This window comes from Pseudophryne corroboree, chromosome 9 (genome assembly GCF_028390025.1).
Source record: "Pseudophryne corroboree isolate aPseCor3 chromosome 9, aPseCor3.hap2, whole genome shotgun sequence".
NCBI lineage: Eukaryota > Metazoa > Chordata > Amphibia > Anura > Myobatrachidae > Pseudophryne > Pseudophryne corroboree.
In genome coordinates this window covers 225,413,157-225,436,237 of record NC_086452.1, presented here as the reverse complement: position 1 = coordinate 225,436,237, position 23,081 = coordinate 225,413,157, and positions in this window count along the sequence as shown.

The following is a 23,081-nucleotide window of genomic DNA, read 5'->3' as shown; positions in this document are numbered from 1 at the left end:
AACCCATGTGCAGTGCAGGTAGGGCAGATAGAACATGTGCAGAGAGAGTTAGATTTGGGTGGGCTGTGTTCAAACTGAAATCTAAACTGCAGTGTAAAAATAAAGCAACCAGTATTTACTAGGGATGTGCACTTGAAATTTTTCGGGTTTTGTGTTTTGGTTTTGGGTTCGGTTCCGCGGCCGTGTTTTGGGTTCGACCGCGTTTTGGCAAAACCTCACCGAATTTTTTTTGTCGGATTCGGGTGTGTTTTGGATTCGGGTGTTTTTTTAAAAAAACCCTAAAAAACAGCTTAAATCATAGAATTTGGGGGTCATTTTGATCCCAAAGTATTATTAACCTCAAAAACCATAATTTCCACTCATTTTCAGTCTATTCTGAATACCTCACAATATTATTTTTAGTCCTAAAATTTGCACCGAGGTCGCTGGATGACTAAGCTAAGCGACCCTAGTGGCCGACACAAACACCTGGCCCATCTAGGAGTGGCACTGCAGTGTCACGCAGGATGGCCCTTCCAAAAAACACTCCCCAAACAGCACATGACGCAAAGAAAAAAAGAGGCGCAATGAGGTAGCTGTGTGAGTAAGCTAAGCGACCCTAGTGGCCGACACAAACACCTGGCCCATCTAGGAGTGGCACTGCAGTGTCACGCAGGATGGCCCTTCCAAAAAACACTCCCCAAACAGCACATGACGCAAAGAAGAAAAAAAGAGGTGCAATGAGGTAGCTGTGTGAGTAAGATAAGCGACCCTAGTGGCCGACACAAACACCTGGCCCATCTAGGAGTGGCACTGCAGTGTCACGCAGGATGGCCCTTCCAAAAAACACTCCCCAAACAGCACATGACGCAAAGAAGAAAAAAAGAGGCGCAATGAGGTAGCTGTGTGAGTAAGATAAGCGACCCTAGTGGCCGACACAAACACCTGGCCCATCTAGGAGTGGCACTGCAGTGTCACGCAGGATGGCCCTTCCAAAAAACACTCCCCAAACAGCACATGACGCAAAGAAGAAAAAAAGAGGCGCAATGAGGTAGCTGTGTGAGTAAGCTAAGCGACCCTAGTGGCCGACACAAACACCTGGCCCATCTAGGAGTGGCACTGCAGTGTCACGTAGGATGGCCCTTCCAAAAAACACTCCCCAAACAGCACATGACGCAAAGAAGAAAAAAAGAGGCGCAATGAGGTAGCTGTGTGAGTAAGCTAAGCGACCCTAGTGGCCGACACAAACACCTGGCCCATCTAGGAGTGGCACTGCAGTGTCACGCAGGATGGCCCTTCCAAAAAACACTCCCCAAACAGCACATGACGCAAAGAAGAAAAAAAGAGGCGCAATGAGGTAGCTGTGTGAGTAAGATAAGCGACCCTAGTGGCCGACACAAACACCTGGCCCATCTAGGAGTGGCACTGCAGTGTCACGCAGGATGGCCCTTCCAAAAAACACTCCCCAAACAGCACATGACGCAAAGAAAAATGAAAGAAAAAAGAGGTGCAAGATGGAATTGTCCTTGGGCCCTCCCACCCACCCTTATGTTGTATAAACAGGACATGCACACTTTAACCAACCCATCATTTCAGTGACAGGGTCTGCCACACGACTGTGACTGAAATGACGGGTTGGTTTGGACCCCCACCGAAAAAGAAGCAATTAATCTCTCCTTGCACAAACTGGCTCTACAGAGGCAAGATGTACACCTCATCATCATCCTCCGATATATCACCGTGTACATCCCGCTCCTCACAGATTATCAATTCGTCCCCACTGGAATCCACCATCTCAGCTCCCTGTGTACTTTGTGGAGGCAATTGCTGCTGGTCAATGTCTCCACGGAGGAATTGATTATAATTCATTTTAATGAACATCATCTTCTCCACATTTTCTGCAAGTAACCTCGTACGCCGATTGCTGACAAGGTGAGCGGCGGCACTAAACACTCTTTCGGAGTACACACTTGTGGGAGGGCAACTTAGGTAGAATAAAGCCAGTTTGTGCAATGGCCTCCAAATTGCCTCTTTTTCCTGCCAGTATAAGTATGGACTGTGTGACGTGCCTACTTGGATGCGGTCACTCATATAATCCTCCACCATTCTTTCAATGGTGAGAGAATCATATGCAGTGACAGTAGACGACATGTCCGTAATCGTTGTCAGGTCCTTCAGTCCGGACCAGATGTCAGCATCAGCAGTCGCTCCAGACTGCCCTGCATCACCGCCAGCGGGTGGGCTCGGAATTCTGAGCCTTTTCCTCGCACCCCCAGTTGCGGGAGAATGTGAAGGAGGAGATGTTGACAGGTCGCGTTCCGCTTGACTTGACAATTTTGTCACCAGCAGGTCTTTGAACCCCAGCAGACTTGTGTCTGCCGGAAAGAGAGATCCAAGGTAGGTTTTAAATCTAGGATCAAGCACGGTGGCCAAAATGTAGTGCTCTGATTTCAACAGATTGACCACCCGTGAATCCTTGTTAAGCGAATTAAGGGCTCCATCCACAAGTCCCACATGCCTAGCGGAATCGCTCCCTTTTAGCTCCTCCTTCAATGCCTCCAGCTTCTTCTGCAAAAGCCTGATGAGGGGAATGACCTGACTCAGGCTGGCAGTGTCTGAACTGACTTCACGTGTGGCAAGTTCAAAAGGTTGCAGAACCTTGCACAACGTTGAAATCATTCTCCACTGCGCTTGAGACAGGTACATTCCACCTCCTATATCGTGCTGAATTGTATAGGCTTGAATGGCCTTTTGCTGCTCCTCCAACCTCTGAAGCATATAGAGGGTTGAATTCCACCTCGTTACCACTTCTTGCTTCAGATGATGGCAGGGCAGGTTCAGGCGTTTTTGGTGGTGCTCCAGTCTTCTGTACGTGGTGCCTGTACGCCGAAAGTGTCCCGCAATTCTTCTGGCCACCGACAGCATCTCTCTTGCACGCCCCTGTCGTTTTTTAAAAAATTCTGCACCACCAAATTCAAGGTATGTGCAAAACATGGGACGTGCTGGAATTTGCCCATATTTAATGCACACACAATATTGCTGGCGTTGTCCGATGCCACAAATCCCCAGGAGAGTCCAATTGGGGTAAGCCATTCCGCGATGATCTTCCTCAGTTGCCGTAAGAGGTTTTCAGCTGTGTGCATATTCTGGAAACCGGTGATACAAAGCGTAGCCTGCCTAGGAAAGAGTTGGCGTTTGCGAGATGCTGCTACTGCTGCCGCCGCTGCTGTTCTTGCGGCGGGAGTCCATACATCTACCCAGTGGGCTGTCACAGTCATATAGTCCTGACCCTGCCCTGCTCCACTTGTCCACATGTCCGTGGTTAAGTGGACATTGGGTACAACTGCATTTTTTAGGACACTGGTGAGTCTTTTTCTGACGTCCGTGTACATTCTCGGTATCGCCTGATTTGAGAAGTGGAACCTAGATGGTATTTGGTAACGGGGGCACACTACCTCAAGAAATTGTCTAGTTCCCTGTGAACTAACGGCGGATACCGGACGCACGTCTAACACCAACATAGTTGTCAAGGCCTCAGTTATCCGCTTTGCAACAGGATGACTGCTGTGATATTTCATCTTCCTCGCAAAGGACTGTTGGACAGTCAATTGCTTGGTGGAAGTAGTAAAAGTGGGCTTACGACTTCCCCTCTGGGATGACCATCGACTCCCAGCAGCAACAACAGCAGCGCCAGCAGCAGTAGGCGTTACACGCAAGGATGCATCGGAGGAATCCCAGGCAGGAGAGGACTCGTCAGAATTGCCAGTGACATGGCCTGCAGGACTATTGGCATTCCTGGGGAAGGAGGAAATTGACACTGAGGGAGTTGGTGGGGTGGTTTGCGTGAGCTTGGTTACAAGAGGAAGGGATTTACTGGTCAGTGGACTGCTTCCGCTGTCGCCCAAAGTTTTTGAACTTGTCACTGACTTATTATGAATGCGCTGCAGGTGACGTATAAGGGAGGATGTTCCGAGGTGGTTAACGTCCTTACCCCCAGGGCCGGTGCTAGGGTGTTCGGCGCCCCCCTGCAAACTATAAAATTGCGCCCTCCCATATTCCGTTGGCGTGCGCCGGGAAAAGGGGTGTGGTCTCACAACTAAGGGGCATAGCCACACAATAGTACCCCCATTTAAAATTACGCCACAATGTAGCACAATCTTATTAATCTTATACGTAATGCCCCACCCGTAGTAGTAGCGTCCTTATATGTAATGCACCCCAGTAGTAGTAGCACCCTTATACATAATGCACTCACAGTAGTAGTAGCATCCTTATACATAATGCCCCCCAGTAGTAGTAGCATCCTTATACGTAGTGCCCCCCCAGTAGTGATAGCATCCTTATACATAATGCACCCAGAGTAGTAGTAGCATCCTTATACGTAGTGCACCCCCAGTAGTAGATGCGTCCTTATATACGTAATGCCCCCCCCCCCAGTAGTAGAAGCGTCCTTATACGTAGTGCACCCCCAGTAGTAGAAGCGTCCTTGTACGTAATTCCCCCCTAGTAGTAGTAGCGTCCTTATACGTAATGCCCCCCCCACAGTACTAGTAGCGTCCTTATACGTAATGGCCCCCCCAGTAGTAGCATCTTTACATGTAATGCCCCCCCCCTGTAGTAGTAGCGTCCTTATGCATAATGCCCCCCCAGTAGTAGCATCCTTATACGTAATGCCCCTCTAGTAGTGGTAGCATTGTTATACGTAATGCCCCCCGAGTAATAGTAGCGTCCTTATATATAATGCCCCCAAGTAGTAGTAGCGTTCTTATACGTAATGCCCCCCCCAGCAGTAGTAGCGTCCTTATACGTAGTGCACCCCCAGTAGTAAAAGCGTCCTTATACGTAATTCCCCATAATAGTAGTATCGTCCATATACGTAATGCCCCACAGTAGTAGTAGCGTCCTTATACATAATGCACCCCCAGTAGAAGCCTCCTTATATGTAATTCCCCCGTAGTACTAGTAGCGTCCTTATAAGTAATGCCCCCCCCCAGCAGTAGTAGCGTTGTTACGCGTAATGCCCCCCCTGTAGTAGCGTCCTTATACGTAATGCACCCTCCCAGTAGTAGTGGCGTTGTTACGCGTAAAGCCCCCCCTGTAGTAGTAGCATCCTTATACATAGTGCACCCACAGTAGTAGTAACATCCTTATACGTAATTCCCCCCTAGTAGTAGTATCGTCCTTATAAATAATGGCCACCCCAGTAGTAGCGTAGTTTCACGTAATGCCCCCCTGTAGTAGTAGCGTCCTTGCATGTAATGGCCTCCCCCAGTAGTAGCGTCATTATACGTAATGCCCCCCCCAGTACTAGCATCCATAAAGTGCGCGTACGCAGACATACCTCACACACACAATTCACACATATATACACACACATACACACCCACCCACCATATGCACACACACACACACACACACACACACACACACACACACACACACACACACACACACCACTTACCTAAGCCAGTCTCCCTCTGTACTGCAGTGCAGCCTAGTCAGTGTAGCTCCGCCCCTTCTGTCCCGTTTAGCCCCGCCCCTTTCGGCCCGTTAAGCTCCGCCCCCGTCTGTCCCGTACTCAGCCGCTGTCACACGGGGAGGGGAGGCAGGGCCGCAGGAGGTTTTTGATTCTGCAGACGCTGCTGCCAGTGACTGTCATACAGTGACAGACACAGCAGCAGCAGGGGGGACAGGACGGCGCAGCAGTGAAGGGATTCAGAGCAGGGAAAGCGCCTCTCTGTCCCAGCGCCTCCCTGCACTGCATCCCTTCACTGAGCGGGTAGCGCCGGGCCTGCTTACCCCTACTTATTACAGCTTGACAAAGGCAACACACGGCTTGACAAATGTTGTCCGCATTTCTGGTGAAATACTTCCACACCGAAGAGCTGATTTTTTGGTATTTTCACCAGGCATGTCAATGGCCCTATTCCTCCCACGGACAACAGGTGTCTCCCCGGGTGCCTGACTTAAACAAACCACCTCACCATCAGAATCCTCCTTGTCAATTTCCTCCCTAGCGCCAGCAACACCCATATCCTCCTCATCCTGGTGTACTTCAACACTGACATCTTCAATCTGACTATCAGGAACTGGACTGCGGGTGCTCCTTCCAGCACTTGCAGGGGGCATGCAAATGGTGGAAGGCGCATGCTCTTCACGTCCAGTGTCGGGAAGGTCAGGCATCGCAACCGACACAATTGGACTCTCCTTGTGGATTTGGGATTTCGAAGAACGCACAGTTCTTTGCGGTGCTTTTGCCAGCTTGAGTCTTTTCAGTTTTCTAGCGAGAGGCTGAGTGCTTCCATCCTCATGTGAAGCTGAACCACTAGCCATGAACATAGGCCAGGGCCTCAGCCGTTCCTTGCCACTCCGTGTGGTAAATGGCATATTGGCAAGTTTACGCTTCTCCTCCGACAATTTTATTTTAGATTTTGGAGTCCTTTTTTTACTGATATTTGGTGTTTTGGATTTTACATGCTCTGTACTATGACATTGGGCATCGGCCTTGGCAGACGACGTTGCTGGCATTTCATCGTCTCGGCCATGACTAGTGGCAGCAGCTTCAGCACGAGGTGGAAGTGGATCTTGATCTTTCCCTAATTTTGGAACCTCAACATTTTTGTTCTCCATATTTTAATAGGCACAACTAAAAGACACAGAGGTAGCTACAGCCGTGGACTACCATACTGTGTCTGCTGCTAATATAGACTGGATGATAATGAGATGAAATCAATATATATTATATCACACTAGTACTGCAGCCGGACAGGTAGATATATTTATTATGTAATAACTGATGACGGACCTGCTGGACACTGTCAGCTCAGCAGCACCGCAGACTGCTACAGTAAGCTACTATAGTAGTATGTATAAAGAAGAAAGAAAAAAAAAACCACGGGTAGGTGGTATACAATTATGGATGGACGAGCGACTGCCGACACAGAGGTAGCTACAGCCGTGGACTACCGTACTGTGTCTGCTGCTAATATAGACTGGATGATAATGAGATGAAATCAATATATATTATATCACACTAGTACTGCAGCCGGACAGGTAGATATATTTATTATGTAATGACTGATGACGGACCTGCTGGACACTGTCAGCTCAGCAGCACCGCAGACTGCTACAGTAAGCTACTATAGTAGTATGTATAAAGAAGAAAGAAAAAAAAAACCACGGGTAGGTGGTATACAATTATGGATGGACGAGCGACTGCCGACACAGAGGTAGCTACAGCCGTGGACTACCGTACTGTGTCTGCTGCTAATATAGACTGGATGATAATGAGATGAAATCAATATATATATATATAATATCACTAGTACTGCAGCCGGACAGGTATATATATTTATTATGTAATGACTGATGACGGACCTGCTGGACACTGTCAGCTCAGCAGCACCGCAGACTGCTACAGTAAGCTACTATAGTAGTATGTATAAAGAAGAAAAAAAAAAAAAAAACACGGGTAGGTGGTATACAATTATGGATGGACGAGCGACTGCCGACACAGAGGTAGCTACAGCCGTGGACTACCGTACTGTGTCTGCTGCTAATATAGACTGGATGATAATGAGATGAAATCAATATATATTATATCACACTAGTACTGCAGCCGGACAGGTAGATATATTTATTATGTAATGACTGATGACGGACCTGCTGGACACTGTCAGCTCAGCAGCACCGCAGACTGCTACAGTAAGCTACTATAGTAGTATGTATAAAGAAGAAAGAAAAAAAAAAACCACGGGTAGGTGGTATACAATTATGGATGGACGAGCGACTGCCGACACAGAGGTAGCTACAGCCGTGGACTACCGTACTGTGTCTGCTGCTAATATAGACTGGATGATAATGAGATGAAATCAATATATATTATATCACACTAGTACTGCAGCCGGACAGGTAGATATATTTATTATGTAATGACTGATGACGGACCTGCTGGACACTGTCAGCTCAGCAGCACCGCAGACTGCTACAGTAAGCTACTATAGTAGTATGTATAAAGAAGAAAGAAAAAAAAAAACCACGGGTAGGTGGTATACAATTATGGATGGACGAGCGACTGCCGACACAGAGGTAGCTACAGCCGTGGACTACCGTACTGTGTCTGCTGCTAATATAGACTGGATGATAATGAGATGAAATCAATATATATATATATAATATCACTAGTACTGCAGCCGGACAGGTATATATATTTATTATGTAATGACTGATGACGGACCTGCTGGACACTGTCAGCTCAGCAGCACCGCAGACTGCTACAGTAAGCTACTATAGTAGTATGTATAAAGAAGAAAGAAAAAAAAAAACCACGGGTAGGTGGTATACAATATTATATATATATTATATACAATTATATATATATATATATATATATATATATATATTAAACTCACTGGTGGTGATTATTAAACTGGTGGTCAGGTCACTGGTCACACTATCAGCAACTTGCAAGTAGTACTCCTAAGCAGACAATCACAATATATATTATACTGGTGGTCAGTGTGGTCACAATGGCAGTGTGGCACTCTGGCAGCAAAAGTGTGCACTGTACGTTATATGTACTCCTGAGTCCTGCTCTCAGACTCTAACTGCTCCCCACTGTCAGTGTCTCCCCCACAAGTCAGATAATACAGTTACACTATCTATCACTTCAGCAAGTAACTACTAGTACTCCTCCTAATGCTCCCCAAAATTACTACTGTGTCTCTCTCTACTGTCTCACTCTCTTCTCTATAAACGGAGAGGACGCCAGCCACGTCCTCTCCCTATGAATCTCAATGCACGTGTGAAAATGGCGGCGACGCGCGGCTCCTTATATAGAATCCGAGTCTCGCGATAGAATCCGAGCCTCGCGAGAATCCGACAGCGGGATGATGACGTTCGGGCGCGCTCGGGTTAACCGAGCAAGGCGGGAAGATCCGAGTCGCTCGGACCCGTGTAAAAAAACCTGAAGTTCGGGCGGGTTCGGATTCCGAGGAACCGAACCCGCTCATCTCTAGTATTTACCCTGCACAGAAACACAATAACCATACCTCCCAACTGTCCCGATTTTCACGGGACAGCCCCATATTTTGGGGACTGTCCCGCTGTCCCTCCTGCAGGCCGCAGTGTCCCGTGGTGGGGGGATCAGTTGGGAGGCTCTGTAACTCTCCGCCCTGCTTAGCAGAGCGGCGGTGAATAGACGCTGTGCACATGCGCACAGCGTCTACTCAGTGCAGACAGAGGGAGAGAGGGCATGCCAGCAGCTCACAGAGCGCTGGGCATGCCCCCTCAGTAATGAAAACTGGGGGCGTGGCTCACGATCGTGGCACTCCCGCAAAGTCATGCCCCCTTTTTGGAGGCCACGCCCACTTTTCCTGGCGGGTCCCTCTTTCCTCTGCTAAAAAGTTGGGAAGTATGCAATAACTCACCCAAATATAACTCTCTCTGCATATGTTATATCTGCCCCACCTGCAGTGTACATAGGCCCTCATTCCGAGTCGTTCGCTCGGTAATTTTCATCGCATCGCAGTGAAATTCCGCTTAGTACGCATGCGCAATATTCGCACTGCGACTGCGCCAAGTAATTTAACAATGAAGATAGTATTTTTACTCACGGCTTTTTCTTCGCTCCGGCGATCGTAGTGTGATTGACAGGAAATGGGTGTTACTGGGCGGAAACACAGCGTTTTATGGGCGTGTGGATAAAAACGCTACCGTTTCCGGAAAAAACGCAGGAGTGGCCGGAGAAACGGGGGAGTGTCTGGGCGAACGCTGGGTGTGTTTGTGACGTCAAACCAGGAACGACAAGCACTGAACTGATCGCAGATGCCGAGTAAGCCTGAAGCTACTCTGAAACTGCTAAGTAGTTTGTAATCGCAATATTGCGAATACATTAGAGATGAGCGCCTGAAATTTTTCGGGTTTTGTGTTTTGGTTTTGGGTTCGGTTCCGCGGCCGTGTTTTGGGTTCGACCGCGTTTTGGCAAAACCTCACCGAATTTTTTTTGTCGGATTCGGGTGTGTTTTGGATTCGGGTGTTTTTTTAAAAAAACACTAAAAAACAGCTTAAATCATAGAATTTGGGGGTCATTTTGATCCCATATTATTATTAACCTCAAAAACCATAATTTCCACTCATTTTCAGTCTATTCTGAATACCTCACACCTCACAATATTATTTTTAGTCCTAAAATTTGCACCAAGGTCGCTGGATGACTAAGCTAAGCGACACTAGTGGCCGACACAAACACCTGGCCCATCTAGGAGTGGCACTGCAGTGTCACGCAGGATGTCCCTTCCAAAAAACCCTCCCCAATCAGCACATGACGCAAAGAAAAAAAGAGGCGCAATGAGGTAGCTGACTGTGTGAGTAAGATAAGCGACCCTAGTGGCCGACACAATCACCGGGCCCATTTAGGAGTGGCACTGCAGTGTCACGCAGGATGTCCCTTCCAAAAAACCCTCCCCAATCAGCACATGACGCAAAGAAAAAAAGAGGCGCAATGAGGTAGCTGACTGTGTGAGTAAGATTAGCGACCCTAGTGGCCGACACAAACACCGGGCCCATTTAGGAGTGGCACTGCAGTGTCACGCAGGATGTCCCTTCCAAAAAACCCTCCCCAATCAGCACATGACGCAAAGAAAAAAAGAGGCGCAATGAGGTAGCTGACTGTGTGAGTAAGATTAGCGACCCTAGTGGCCGACACAAACACCGGGCCCATTTAGGAGTGGCACTGCAGTGTCACGCAGGATGTCCCTTCCAAAAAACCCTCCCCAATCAGCACATGACGCAAAGAAAAAAAGAGGCGCAATGAGGTAGCTGACTGTGTGAGTAAGATTAGCGACCCTAGTGGCCGACACAAACACCGGGCCCATTTAGGAGTGGCACTGCAGTGTCACGCAGGATGTCCCTTCCAAAAAACCCTCCCCAAACAGCACATGACGCAAAGAAAAATAAAAGAAAAAAGAGGTGCAAGATGGAATTGTCCTTGGGCCCTCCCACCCACCCTTATGTTGTATAAACAAAACAGGACATGCACACTTTAACCAACCCATCATTTCAGTGACAGGGTCTGCCACACGACTGTGACTGATATGACGGGTTGGTTTGGACCCCCCCCAAAAAAGAAGCAATTAATCTCTCCTTGCACAAACTGGCTCTACAGAGGCAAGATGTCCACCTCATCATCACCCTCCGATATATCACCGTGTACATCCCCCTCCTCACAGATTATCAATTCGTCCCCACTGGAATCCACCATCTCAGCTCCCTGTGTACTTTGTGGAGGCAATTGCTGCTGGTCAATGTCTCCACGGAGGAATTGATTATAATTCATTTTAATGAACATCATCTTCTCCACATTTTCTGGATGTAACCTCGTACGCCGATTGCTGACAAGGTGAGCGGCGGCACTAAACACTCTTTCGGAGTACACACTTGTGGGAGGGCAACTTAGGTAGAATAAAGCCAGTTTGTGCAATGGCCTCCAAATTGCCTCTTTTTCCTGCCAGTATAAGTATGGACTGTGTGACGTGCCTACTTGGATGCGGTCACTCATATAATCCTCCACCATTCTTTCAATGGTGAGAGAATCATATGCAGTGACAGTAGACGACATGTCCGTAATCGTTGTCAGGTCCTTCAGTCCGGACCAGATGTCAGCATCAGCAGTCGCTCCAGACTGCCCTGCATCACCGCCAGCGGGTGGGCTCGGAATTCTGAGCCTTTTCCTCGCACCCCCAGTTGCGGGAGAATGTGAAGGAGGAGATGTTGACAGGTCGCGTTCCGCTTGACTTGACAATTTTCTCACCAACAGGTCTTTCAACCCCAGCAGACTTGTGTCTGCCGGAAAGAGAGATCCAAGGTAGGCTTTAAATCTAGGATCGAGCACGGTGGCCAAAATGTAGTGCTCTGATTTCAACAGATTGACCACCCGTGAATCCTTGTTAAGCGAATTAAGGGCTCCATCCACAAGTCCCACATGCCTAGCGGAATCGCTCCGTGTTAGCTCCTCCTTCAATGTCTCCAGCTTCTTCTGCAAAAGCCTGATGAGGGGAATGACCTGACTCAGGCTGGCAGTGTCTGAACTGACTTCACGTGTGGCTAGTTCAAAGGGCATCAGAACCTTGCACAACGTTGAAATCATTCTTCACTGCGCTTGAGACAGGTGCATTCCACCTCCTATATCGTGCTCAATTGTATAGGCTTGAATGGCCTTTTGCTGCTCCTCCAACCTCTGAAGCATATAGAGGGTTGAATTCCACCTCGTTACCACTTCTTGCTTCAGATGATGGCAGGGCAGGTTCAGTAGTTTTTGGTGGTGCTCCAGTCTTATGTACGTGGTGCCTGTACGCCGAAAGTGTCCCGCAATTTTTCTGGCCACCGACAGCATCTCTTGCACGCCCCTGTCGTTTTTTAAATAATTCTGCACCACCAAATTCAAGGTATGTGCAAAACATGGGACGTGCTGGAATTTGCCCATATTTAATGCACACACAATATTGCTGGCGTTGTCCGATGCCACAAATCCACAGGAGAGTCCAATTGGGGTAAGCCATTCCGCGATGATCTTCCTCAGTTGCCGTAAGAGGTTTTCAGCTGTGTGCGTATTCTGGAAACCGGTGATACAAAGCGTAGCCTGCCTAGGAAAGAGTTGGCGTTTGCGAGATGCTGCTACTGGTGCCGCCGCTGCTGTTCTTGCGGCGGGAGTCCATACATCTACCCAGTGGGCTGTCACAGTCATATAGTCCTGACCCTGCCCTGCTCCACTTGTCCACATGTCCGTGGTTAAGTGGACATTGGGTACAACTGCATTTTTTAGGACACTGGTGAGTATTTTTCTGATGTCCGTGTACATTCTCGGTATCGCCTGCCTAGAGAAGTGGAACCTAGATGGTATTTGGTAACGGGGGCACACTGCCTCAATAAATTGTCTAGTTCCCTGTGAACTAACGGCGGATACCGGACGCACGTCTAACACCAACATAGTTGTCAAGGCCTCAGTTATCCGCTTTGCAGCAGGATGACTGCTGTGATATTTCATCTTCCTCGCAAAGGACTGTTGAACAGTCAATTGCTTACTGGAAGTAGTACAAGTGGGCTTACGACTTCCCCTCTGGGATGACCATCGACTCCCAGCAGCAACAACAGCAGCGCCAGCAGCAGTAGGCGTTACACGCAAGGATGCATCGGAGGAATCCCAGGCAGGAGAGGACTCGTCAGAATTGCCAGTGACATGGCCTGCAGGACTATTGGCATTCCTGGGGAAGGAGGAAATTGACACTGAGGGAGTTGGTGGGGTGGTTTGCGTGAGCTTGGTTACAAGAGGAAGGGATTTACTGGTCAGTGGACTGCTTCCGCTGTCACCCAAAGTTTTTGAACTTGTCACTGACTTATTATGAATGCGCTGCAGGTGACGTATAAGGGAGGATGTTCCGAGGTGGTTAACGTCCTTACCCCTACTTATTACAGCTTGACAAAGGGAACACACGGCTTGACACCTGTTGTCCGCATTTCTGTTGAAATAGTTCCACACCGAAGAGCTGATTTTTTTGGTATTTTCACCAGGCATGTCAATGGCCATATTCCTCCCACGGACAACAGGTGTCTCCCCGGGTGCCTGACTTAAACAAACCACCTCACCATCAGAATCCTCCTGGTCAATTTCCTCCCCAGCGCCAGCAACACCCATATCCTCCTCATCCTGGTGTACTTCAACACTGACATCTTCAATCTGACTATCAGGAACTGGACTGCGGGTGCTCCTTCCAGCACTTGCAGGGGGCGTGCAAATGGTGGAAGGCGCATGCTCTTCACGTCCAGTGTTGGGAAGGTCAGGCATCGCAACCGACACAATTGGACTCTCCTTGTGGATTTGGGATTTCGAAGAACGCACAGTTCTTTGCGGTGCTACTGCTTTTGCCAGCTTGAGTCTTTTCATTTTTCTAGCGAGAGGCTGAGTGCCTCCATCCTCATGTGAAGCTGAACCACTAGCCATGAACATAGGCCAGGGCCTCAGCCGTTCCTTGCCACTCCGTGTGGTAAATGGCATATTGGCAAGTTTACGCTTCTCCTCCGACAATTTTATTTTAGGTTTTGGAGTCCTTTTTTTACTGATATTTGGTGTTTTGGATTTGACATGCTCTGTACTATGACATTGGGCATCGGCCTTGGCAGACGACGTTGCTGGCATTTCATCGTCTCGGCCATGACTAGTGGCAGCAGCTTCAGCACGAGGTGGAAGTGGATCTTGATCTTTCCCTAATTTTGGAACCTCAACATTTTTGTTCTCCATATTTTAATAGGCACAACTAAAAGGCACCTCAGGTAAACAATGGAGATGGATGGATACTAGTATACAATTATGGACGGACTGCCGAGTGCCGACACAGAGGTAGCTACAGCCGTGAACTACCGTACTGTGTCTGCTGCTAATATAGACTGGTTGATAAAGAGATGTCGTAGTATGTATGTATGAAGAAGAAAGAAAAAAAAAACACGGTTAGGTGGTATACAATTATGGACGGACTGCCGAGTGCCGACACAGAGGTAGCCACAGCCGTGAACTACCGTACTGTACTGTGTCTGCTGCTAATATAGACTGGTTGATAAAGAGATGTCGTAGTATGTATGTATGAAGAAGAAAGAAAAAAAAACCACGGGTAGGTGGTATACAATTATGGACGGACTGCCGAGTGCCGACACAGAGGTAGCCACAGCCGTGAACTACCGTACTGTACTGTGTCTGCTGCTAATATAGACTGGTTGATAAAGAGATGTAGTAGTATGTATGTATAAAGAAGAAAGAAAAAAAAACCACGGGTAGGTGGTATACAATTATGGACGGACTGCCGAGTGCCGACACAGAGGTAGCCACAGCCGTGAACTACCGTACTGTACTGTGTCTGCTGTTAATATAGACTGGTTGATAAAGAGATGTAGTAGTATGTATGTATGAAGAAGAAAGAAAAAAAAACCACGGTTAGGTGGTATACAATTATGGACGTACTGCCGAGTGCCGACACAGAGGTAGCCACAGCCGTGAACTACCGTACTGTACTGTGTCTGCTGCTAATATAGACTGGTTGATAAAGAGATGTCGTAGTATGTATGTATAAAGAAGAAAGAAAAAAAAACCACGGTTAGGTGGTATACAATTATGGACGGACTGCCGAGTGCCGACACAGAGGTAGCCACAGCCGTGAACTACCGTACTGTACTGTGTCTGCTGCTAATATAGACTGGTTGATAAAGAGATGTCGTAGTATGTATGTATGAAGAAGAAAGAAAAAAAAACCACGGTTAGGTGGTATACAATTATGGACGGACTGCCGAGTGCCGACACAGAGGTAGCCACAGCCGTGAACTACCGTACTGTACTGTGTCTGCTGCTAATATAGACTGGTTGATAAAGAGATGTCGTAGTATGTATGTATAAAGAAGAAAGAAAAAAAAACCACGGTTAGGTGGTATACAATTATGGACGGACTGCCGAGTGCCGACACAGAGGTAGCCACAGCCGTGAACTACTGTACTGTACTGTGTCTGCTGCTAATATAGACTGGTTGATAAAGAGATGTAGTAGTATGTATGTATAAAGAAGAAAGAAAAAAAAAACACGGGTAGGTGGTATACAATTATGGATGGACTGCTGAGTGCCGACACAGAGGTAGCTACAGCCGTGAACTACCGTACTGTGTCTGCTGCGACTGGATGATAAATAATGATATAAAAAATATATATATATCACTACTGCAGCCGGACAGGTATATATATTATATAATGACGGACCTGCTGGACACTGTCTGTCAGCAGAATGAGTTTTTTATAGAATAAAAAAAAAAACACCACACAAGTGAAGTCACACGACGAGTGTTTAACTTTTTCAGGCAATCACAATATAGTATACTACTAACTATACTGGTGGTCAGTGTGGTCAGGTCACTGGTCAGTCACACTGGCAGTGGCACTCCTGCAGCAAAAGTGTGCACTGTTTAATTTTAATATAATATGTACTCCTGGCTCCTGCTATAACCTATAACTGGCACTGCAGTGCTCCCCAGTCTCCCCCACAATTATAAGCTGTGTGAGCTGAGCACAGTCAGATATATAATATATATACATAGATGATGCAGCACACTGGGCTGAGCAGTGCACACAGATATGGTATGTGACTGTCTTGTACTCCTGGCTCCTGCTATAACCTATAACTGGCACTGCAGTGCTCCCCAGTCTCCCCCACAATTATAAGCTGTGTGAGCTGAGCACAGTCAGATATATAATATATACATAGATGATGCAGGCATGCACAGAGCCGGCCTTAGGTATAGGCAACCTAGGCAATTGCCTAGGGCATCTGGTATGCCTAGGGGCACAAGCAGCTTCTGCTGATTAAAATGATATGTGGCATGCCTATATTCTGTGTGTAGCATTTTGTATGCAGATACAGCCACAGATGCACACAGTATATAGGCATGCCACATATCATTTTAATCAGCAGAAACTGGAAATTCAAATAAGATGCATTTTCATAAAAAATGTGCACCCGACGTTAGCAGAGCTGCCAGTTGACTCACGCACGGAACTATATGTGTCATTATGTGTATAAGGGCATTAGTAATGTGTAACATATGTGTAAGGGGCACTATGTGTGTCATTAAGTGTATAAGGGAACTAATAATGTGCGGCATATGTGTAAGGCACATTATGTGTGTCATTATGGGCATTAACAATATGCGGCATATGTGTAAGGGAAATTATGTGCATAAGGGCATTTATAAGGGTTGGCATAATGTGTAAGGCGCATTATGTTATAAGGACATTAATAATGTGTGTCATAAGTGTAAGGGGCATTACTGTGTGGTATTATGTGTATAAATGCATTACCAATGTGTAGCATTATGTGTATAAGGTGCTCTACTGTGTGGCGTAACGTATAGAAAGGGCACTACTGTGTGGTCTAATGTGAATAAGGAGCAATATGGTGTGGGGTAATGAGAATAAAGAGCAGTATGGTGTGGTGTAATGTGAATAAGGAGCAATTCAGTATGATGTTACGTGAATGAGGGGCACTACTGTGAGGAGTAGCGTATATAAGGTAAAGTGGTACTACTGTGTGATGTAATGTGAATAAGGGACACTATCGCATTATACATTGTGAATAAAGTTGAACTACTGTGAGGCACAAGTTGAATTGGGGGTACTATAGTGTGGCCATGCCCTTTGCCAGCAAACACACATACCTTTTTGGGTTGTGCGCCGAATGTGCCCACTGTTCTTATTTAAATTACAGGGGGTAGAAAAACAAAAAAAAGGACTGCTATGGGTGGGGGGTGATGGTGCTGGGAAAGGGGTGCAGGGTCAGAGGCGGAACTAGCGGTGGTACTAGGGGGCACCAGCCAAAATCTTGCCTAGGGCATCATATTAGTTAGGGCCGGCTCTGGGCATGCAGCACACTGGGCTGAGCAGTGCACACAGATATGGTATGTGACTGAGTCACTGTGTGTACCGTTTTTTTCAGGCAGAGAACGGATATATTAAATAAAACAACTGCACTGCTGGTGGTCACTGTGGTCAGTCACTAAACTCTGCACTCTCTTCTACAGTATCAGCCTCAGGTCAATCTCTCTCTCTCTCTCCTAATCTAAATGGAGAGGACGCCAGCCACGTCCTCTCCCTATCAATCTCAATGCACGTGTGAAAATGGCGGCGACGCGCGGCTCCTTATATAGAATCCGAGTCTCGCGAGAATCCGACAGCGTCATGATGACGTTCGGGCGCGCTCGGGTTAACCGAGCAAGGCGGGAAGATCCGAGTCGCTCGGACCCGTGAAAAAAAACATGAAGTTCGTGCGGGTTCGGATTCAGAGAAACCGAACCCGCTCATCTCTAGAATACATCGGTCGCAATTTTAAGAAGCTAAGATTCACTCCCAGTAGGCGGCGGCTTAGCGTGTGTAACTCTGCTAAAATCGCCTTGCGAGCGATCAACTCGGAATGAGGGCCATAGTTTTGCCCATTAGAGAACGATTTTGCTGCTGTGGTCAGGTCTAAATCAGGCCCTGTGAGACATCCTGTGCAAAGGTGTTTAAACGAAAATTTCCAATTCTGAGACTCCACAGCCTAGCTGGTGGCCACCAGGTGGACCTCCATCACCCTGATAAAGTTCAAACCTAGGCAAAAAGTTCTGGTCAAACTACATCACAATGACAAATTTGGTTGATATAGGTACAAAACTCTGGCAGTGCATAAAGGACAAACAGACACATACACTTTCTCACTTATTATATAGATGAGAGTGTGACAGTATGTGTATATTATGCTAGAGATGAGCGGGTTCGGTTTCTTTGAATCCGAACCCGCACGAACTTCACTTTTTTTTTCACGGGTCCGAGCGACTCGGATCTTCCCGCCTTGCTCGGTTAACCCGAGCGCGCCCGAACGTCATCATGACGCTGTCGGATTCTCGCGAGACTCGGATTCTATATAAGGAGCCGCGCGTCGCCGCCATTTTCACACGTGCATTGAGATTGATAGGGAGAGGACGTGGCTGGCGTCCTCTCCATTAGAATAGATTAGAAGAGAGAGAGAGAGAGAGAGATTGTGCAGACAGAGTTTACCACAGTGACCAGTGCAGTTGTTGTTAAGTTAACTTTTATTTAATATATCCGTTCTCTGCTATATCCGTTCTCTGCCTGAAAAAAACGATACACAGCAGTCACACAGTGTGACTCAGTCTGTGTGCACTCAGCTCAGCCCAGTGTGCTGCACATCAATGTATAAAAGCTTATAATAATTGTGGGGGAGACTGGGGAGCACTGCAGGTTGTTATAGCAGGAGCCAGGAGTACATAATATTATATTAATTTAAAATTAAACAGTGCACACTTTTGCTGCAGGAGTGCCACTGCCAGTGTGACTAGTGGTGACCAGTGCCTGACCACCAGTATAGTAGTATATTGTTGTATACTATCTCTTTATCAACCAGTCTATATTAGCAGCAGACACAGTACAGTGCGGTAGTTCACGGCTGTGGCTACCTCTGTGTCGGCAGTCGGCACTCGGCAGGCAGTCCGTCCATCCATAATTGTATAATTATATACCACCTAACCGTGGTATTTTTTTTTTCTTTCTTTATACCGTCGTCATAGTCATACTAGTTGTTACGAGTATACTACTATCTCTTTATCAACCAGTGTACAGTGCGGTAGTTCACGGCTGTGGCTACCTCTGTGTCGGCAGTCGGCAGGCAGTCCGTCCATCCATAATTGTATTATTATAATATATACCACCTAACCGTGGTTTTTTTTTCATTCTTTATACCGTCATAGTGTCATACTAGTTGTTACGAGTATACTACTATCTCTTTATCAACCAGTGTACAGTGCGGTAGTTCACGGCTGTGGCTACCTCTGTGTCGGCAGTCGGCAGGCAGTCCGTCCATCCATAATTGTATTATAATATATACCACCTAACCGTGGTTTTTTTTTCATTCTTTATACCGTCATAGTGTCATACTAGTTGTTACGAGTATACTACTATCTCTTTATCAACCAGTGTACAGTGCGGTAGTTCACGGCTGTGGCTACCTCTGTGTCGGCAGTCGGCAGGCAGTCCGTCCATCCATAATTGTATTATAATATATACCACCTAACCGTGGTTTTTTTTTCATTCTTTATACCGTCATAGTCAGTCATACTAGTTGTTACGAGTATACTACTATCTCTTTATCAACCAGTGTACAGTGCGGTAGTTCACGGCTGTGGCTACCTCTGTGTCGGCACTCGGCAGGCAGTCCGTCCATCCATAATTGTATTATAATATATACCACCTAACCGTGTTTTTTTTTCATTCTTTATACCGTCATAGTGTCATACTAGTTGTTACGAGTATACTACTATCTCTTTATCAACCAGTGTACAGTGCGGTAGTTCACGGCTGTGGCTACCTCTGTGTCGGCAGTCGGCAGGCAGTCCGTCCATCCATAATTGTATTATAATATATACCACCTAACCGTGGTTTTTTTTTCATTCTTTATACCGTCATAGTGTCATACTAGTTGTTACGAGTATACTACTATCTCTTTATCAACCAGTGTACAGTGCGGTAGTTCACGGCTGTGGCTACCTCTGTGTCGGCACTCGGCAGGCAGTCCGTCCATCCATAATTGTATTACAATATATACCACCTAACCGTGGTTTTTTTATACCACCTAACCGTGGCAGTCCGTCCATAATTGTATACTAGTATCCAATCCATCCATCTCCATTGTTTACCTGAGGTGCCTTTTAGTTCTGCCTATAAAATATGGAGAACAAAAAAGTTGAGGTTCCAAAATTAGGGAAAGATCAAGATCCACTTCCACCTCGTGCTGAAGCTGCTGCCACTAGTCATGGCCGAGACGATGAAATGCCAGCAACGTCGTCTGCCAAGGCCGATGCCCAATGTCATAGTACAGAGCATGTCAAATCCAAAACACCAAATATCAGTAAAAAGCCTCTTTTTTTCTTTGCGTCATGTGCTGTTTGGGGAGGGTTTTTTGGAAGGGACATCCTGCGTGACACTGCAGTGCCACTCCTAGATGGGCCCGGTGTTTGTGTCGGCCACTAGGGTCGCTTATCTTACTCACACAGCGACCTCGGTGCAAATTTTAGGACTAAAAATAATATTGTGAGGTGTGAGGTATTCAGAATAGACTGAAAATTAGTGTAAATTATGGTTTTTGAGGTTAATAATACTTTGGGATCAAAATGACCCCCAAATTCTATGATTTAAGCTGTTTTTTAGTGTTTTTGGAAAAAAACACCCGAATCCAAAACACACCCGAATCCGACAAAAATAATTCGGTGAGGTTTTGCCAAAACGCGTTCGAACCCAAAACACGGCCGCGGAACCGAACCCAAAACCAAAACACAAAACCCGAAAAATTTCAGGCGCTCATCTCTATATTATGCATGAGAGTGTGACTGTGTGTATATTACATATGACAGTGTGACAGTGTTTGTATATTGGCCCTCATTCTGAGTTGATCGGTCGCAAGGCGAATTTAGCAGAGTTACACACGCTAAGCCGCCGCCTACTGGGAGTGAATCTTAGCTTCTTAAAATTGCGACCGATGTATTCGCAATATTGCGATTACTAACTACTTAGCAGTTTCAGAGTAGCTTCAGACTTACTCTGCCTGTGCGATCAGTTCAGTGCTTGTCGTTCCTGTTTGACGTCACAAACACACCCAGCGTTCGCCCAGGCACTCCCACCGTTTCTCCGGCCACTCCTGCGTTTTTTCCGGAAACGGTAGCGTTTTCAGGCACACGCCCCTGAAACGCCGTGTTTCCGCCCAGTAACACCCATTTCCTGTCAATCACATTACGATCGCCGGAGCGATGAAAAAGCCGTGAGTAAAATTACTTTCTACATAGCAAAGTTACTTGGCGCAGTCGCAGTGCGAACATTGCGCATGCGTACTAAGCGGATTTTCATTGCGATGCGATGAAAAATACCGAGCGAACAACTCGGAATGAGGGCCATTATGCATGAGAATGTGACAGTGGAGTCTATTTATGAAGCAGTGAAAAGGGTGGAGAAGTGAGCCAGTGGAGAATGTGCCCATGGCAAACAATCAGTGTTGAGGTAACATTTATAAAGTGCATCCTATAAAATTATATGTAGCAGCTGATTGGTTGCCATAAGCAATGTATGGTATGGTAAGCCTAGTATATTATGTATTAAAGTATGACAGCGTGTGAGACTGACAAAGTTCAAACCTAGACAAAAACCTAACCCTGGTCAAACTTCACCACCATGCTAAATTTGGTCTATCTAGGTACAAAACTCTGGCCATGCATAAAATAAAGATAAAAACACACACACACACACACACACACACACACACACACACACACACACACACACACACACACACACACACACTTTCTCACTTATTATAGAAAATAGGATTTTAATTACCTACCGGTAAATCCTTTTCTCTTAGTCCATAGAGGATACTGGGAATCCATTGAGTACCATGAGGTATAGACGGGTCAACTAGAAGCCTGGGGCACTTTAAGAATTTGATAGTGTGCGCTGGCTCCTCCCTCTATGCCCCTCCTACCAAACTCAGTCTAGGAAACTGTGCCCGAGGAGACAGACATACTTTGAGAGGATAGATAGGGAAAGTGGTGAGATTACGAACCAGCACACAGAACAATAGGAAAGCCATGCTAACCAAACTTGAAACATGAACAGCAACCGCTGAACAAACCAGAATACTTAACCAAGTAACAGTGCAGGAAGAACAAAGCACCGGGCGGGTGCCCAGTATCCTCTACGGACTACGAGAAAAGGATTTACCGGTAGGTAATTAAAATCCTATTTTCTCTTACATCCTAGAGCCTTGATGGCTAACCTTGACACTCTAGCTGTTGTTGAACTACATATCCCAGCATGCTCTGCTACAGTTTTGTTATTTGGCCATGCTAAAACTGATGCAGGGCATGCTGGGATGTGTAGTTCAATAACAGCTGGAGTGTCAAGGTTAGCCATCAAGAGGATACTGGGAATCCATTTAGTTCCATGGGGAAGTACCAAAGCTCCCAAACCGGGTGGGAGAGTGCTGAGGTTCCTGCAGAACTGATTGACCAAACTGAAGGTCCTCAGAGGCCAAAGTATCGAACTTGTAAAATTTTGCCAACATGTTCGAAGCTTACCAAGTAGCTGCTCGGCAGAGCTGTAAAGCCGAAACACCCTGGGAAGCCGCCCAAGAAGAATCCACCGACCTAGCAGAGTGGGCTTGTACAGATTTGGAACCGGCAATCCTGCCATGGAATAAGCAGGCTGGATAGTTAGCCTGATCCAATGTGCAATAGACTGCTTTGAAGCAGGACACCCAATTTTATTGGGATCATAGAGAACGAACAGCGAGTCAGATTTTTTGTGATGAGCTGGTCTCTTTACATACACCTTCAAAGCCCTCACATCATCCAAAGACCTTTTAAGTAGCAGAGGTGTCCATCACAGCTGGAATCACAATAGGTTGGTTGATGTGATAAGTGGATACCACCTTAGGAAGAAATTGCTGACGAGTTCTGAGTTCAGCTCTGTCCTCATGG